Consider the following 3152-nt stretch of genomic DNA (forward strand, 5'->3'; position numbering starts at 1 on the left):
CTAATGTTGTAACCCGCACCCGTTGCGGTACGGGTTAACCTGCCGGTATGCCTCCGATCGCGGGTTGCGGGCCGGGCCGAGTTCATTCTCAAACCCGCAGACCGTCATGCGAAAAAAAGGGAGAATAAACGACGCATAATAAAAACATTCACAGTGAAAATTGAGTTAAGATCATGTGCTTCTTACGTGGCAGATTCTTTTAGAGACGTAGATATTTCCTTTTAAAAATGCCGGCGTATTTTTGTCTTGTGAATAGTGAACAGGACTGAGTCTGAGACAGTTCAACATGATAAATACATCGAGTTGCTCTCTTTCAAAGGCCAGCGCCAGTGCGTGCATGCAGCGCAGTCAAAAGCAACCGCATGGGCCAATGAAACTCGATGTTGAGTTTCCCGTCCCATTTTTTCCAGCTCATAATGAGGAACCGATTTCATTATTCATTATTTTTCAGAAGATGAAAGTTTGACCTTTTGTAACCTTTTAACGCACTTTATTCTGTGGAACTTGAAGCCAGGAAAAATTAATCATTTTTTTTGGGGGGGGGGCTCCATTTTCATTTTTTTTGCAATATTTCAGGGGCTCTTCAAATGCTACGTTTTTGTATTTTGAGGAATACCTGTTCACTTATTAAATTAATTATGACTTGTTGTTTAATATTGTATGATTTTTAAAGTTTTTTTTTCATGCCTAGAATCTTGGATGTGGGTGTGTTTGTGTGGGTGAGACTGTGAGTTGAACTTGATATAAATGAATTTAATATCTAAATTTTACTCCATCTAATTCCAGTACTTGGCCATGTAATAAAGGCCCACATACCCTTACTTTTCCTGAAGTTCTTTGAAAACGCAGATCTCCACGAAAATTGTATTTCTCTATGGGGGAGTCTAAATTTGGTGAGAATGAACTCATTAATAACTTAAATATACATGACAATGAAGAAATCATCAAACTTCATTGGCAGTTTTGAAAAATATACCCGAAATATAAACTCTGTCTGAAGCAGAAAATCACCATCATTGAGGGCCTTTACAGAGCGAATTGTCCCCCAGAGCTCTGGCAGAGAGACAGAGCTCAGACTAGCTAGCACAAGCGCCAATGCGTACGTGGGTGAGTCTCCCGTCGGCCTTGTAACAGATTGAGCTTTGATGATTTTTTTGTCTGATTTTTAACTCATCCCCTGGAAAAATAAAACAAATGATTTTTAAGTTATAATTAGCAAATAAGATAAGTTATTTTGGATGAGTACTAGGCCGTATGATAACTCACCAACGCGAGTTTACTAGACTTTGGGATTTATTGAGGTAGCTCAACCATACCTCGAGCGATGTTCGTGCAGGCTCCACCACTTCTACGGTTGTTGAGTGGAGCCTGCACGAACATCCCTCGAGGTATGGTTGAGCATGCAGCGTCATTCCATTCACAAAAAAAGAAAGAAAAGATTTGCAGGTATTTACAAGATATACAAGTAATTGTCTTACTGAAAAGCTTATATTAATGTTTTAAATCAGTTTTGAATCTAGATATCCAAATAGTTTATTTTCAGAATTTGATTTTCAAACGCGGGCGACGGGAAACTGAACATCGAGTTTTAGCGGCCATATTATCGAATGAAATACAAAACAGAAGGAAATAATATAGAGACAAACGAGAAGAAAAAATTGACTGTATCATTATCCAGGTATTTATTGCAATTTTGATTACTTTATAGACGAGGTCCCATGGAATTGAATATTGTAATTATGATTGTTGTGAGTCGCATTGTCGACCGACCTGGACTGAAAAACAACATTGCCGTCTGCCGATCCTTGCTGGGCAGCCTGGGCTAGCTAGCGCGCTGAGCTGCGGCTCGCTAGCTCCGATCCGAGGCGTTAATTGCGTAATGCTTTCAATTTCGAGATCAGAGCGGACCCATTTCGTGGTACAAAGTCACCAAAAAAACATTTTCTCTCCGGAATAAAAGGCGAATTTGCAAATTGTAAGTAAATTCACTCTAGGCTAGGTAGTAGTAGACATATATTTTCCTGATTTGAGCCTGTATAGTGTGGGGATTGCAGAAATAATGTTTTTCATTTTTCAAAGATAAATTGACTTGCGGGTTAAAACCCGACGGGTCAGCGGGTCCCGCTTGCAAATTATTGGATTATACGGGACGGTACGGTTCGGGTTTTCACTTGCGGGTAACATTATCCTTCCCTATAATATATTTGACAAAATGATGGAAAAATTAACATTTCATATCAATGAAATGCCTTGAAAATTATTGGTTGCCCGATTTGGGCCACCAAAACTTAACATTTTTTCAATAATGGTTGCCCGAGATGAAGATTTGGTGGCCCCGCGCCACCGCTCATGTCGAGCCTTGCTTTGCGTGAATCTATTCAACATGTTCAAGTATTTCTATTTGCGATTATATTTTGAACTATTGAATTGAAGCCTTTTTTGTCTTTGGAATTGGATTACACTGAAAATATGAATTCAATAGTTGTAATCATTTTCTATTTTGTCCTCTATAATATTTCCTAACATTTTTCTAAAAATTGATGAAACTTCGCTTGTAATTTTTTTACAAATGACTTTCTGAAATTAATCGTCCGGACACACAACTGAGGAAACTAACCTCTCAATACGTGAGAGTGCTCCAGCGCGGAGTTACGGCCGATATTACCGTGCGGTGCCGCTGCCTGGCCAACGCGATACAACCATCACGCACCTCACTCAGCTCAAAAGTCAAAACTCACCAACTTAAGCTCCCTTTATCTCACAATCAAAACAATTACACAGATAACTCAAATCATACAGATAAAGCTGATTTTTTTTCAAGAAAAAAGATGAGAGGTTTAATTTACCAAATAATTTGAAGAACGAGAGAGTAGGGAGCTTAGCTCGGTCCTCGAGTACGGTACCGGTATTTATGCTATGCATGCATAGCTAGCCGCTATTGCCAGATATTTTTTTTCAACAACTCAATGATCTGTTCAATTATTTCAAATAATTTATTAGGAGTAGATTAGGTTTTTTAAATGAATTTCAAATGAATTCAAGGTATTATTATTTTTTAAACAATTTGTATGGGGAGTGGAAAATGAATAAATCACAAAAAACGACTGGGTATTAGCCTGGTTTTTCTTTACTTTTCCGTAGTATTACGTCAC

The 3152-nt window shown here is 38.4% G+C and overlaps 1 protein-coding gene across 1 annotated transcript in view; it reads right to left on the reverse strand.

The window, feature by feature from the left end:
• LOC121422351 (TPR repeat-containing protein DDB_G0287407-like) overlaps positions 1 to 2924 on the reverse strand; it is a 63797-nt gene extending 60873 nt beyond the window's left edge. The window contains exon 1 of the mRNA XM_041617339.1: positions 2847 to 2924. The gene's annotated coding sequence lies outside the window, so the exon portion shown is untranslated. The remainder of the gene's footprint in view (positions 1 to 2846) is intronic.
• Positions 2925 to 3152: the final 228 nt, after the last annotated feature.

Source organism: Lytechinus variegatus, chromosome 10 (genome assembly GCF_018143015.1).
Source record: "Lytechinus variegatus isolate NC3 chromosome 10, Lvar_3.0, whole genome shotgun sequence".
Taxonomy (NCBI): domain Eukaryota; kingdom Metazoa; phylum Echinodermata; class Echinoidea; order Temnopleuroida; family Toxopneustidae; genus Lytechinus; species Lytechinus variegatus.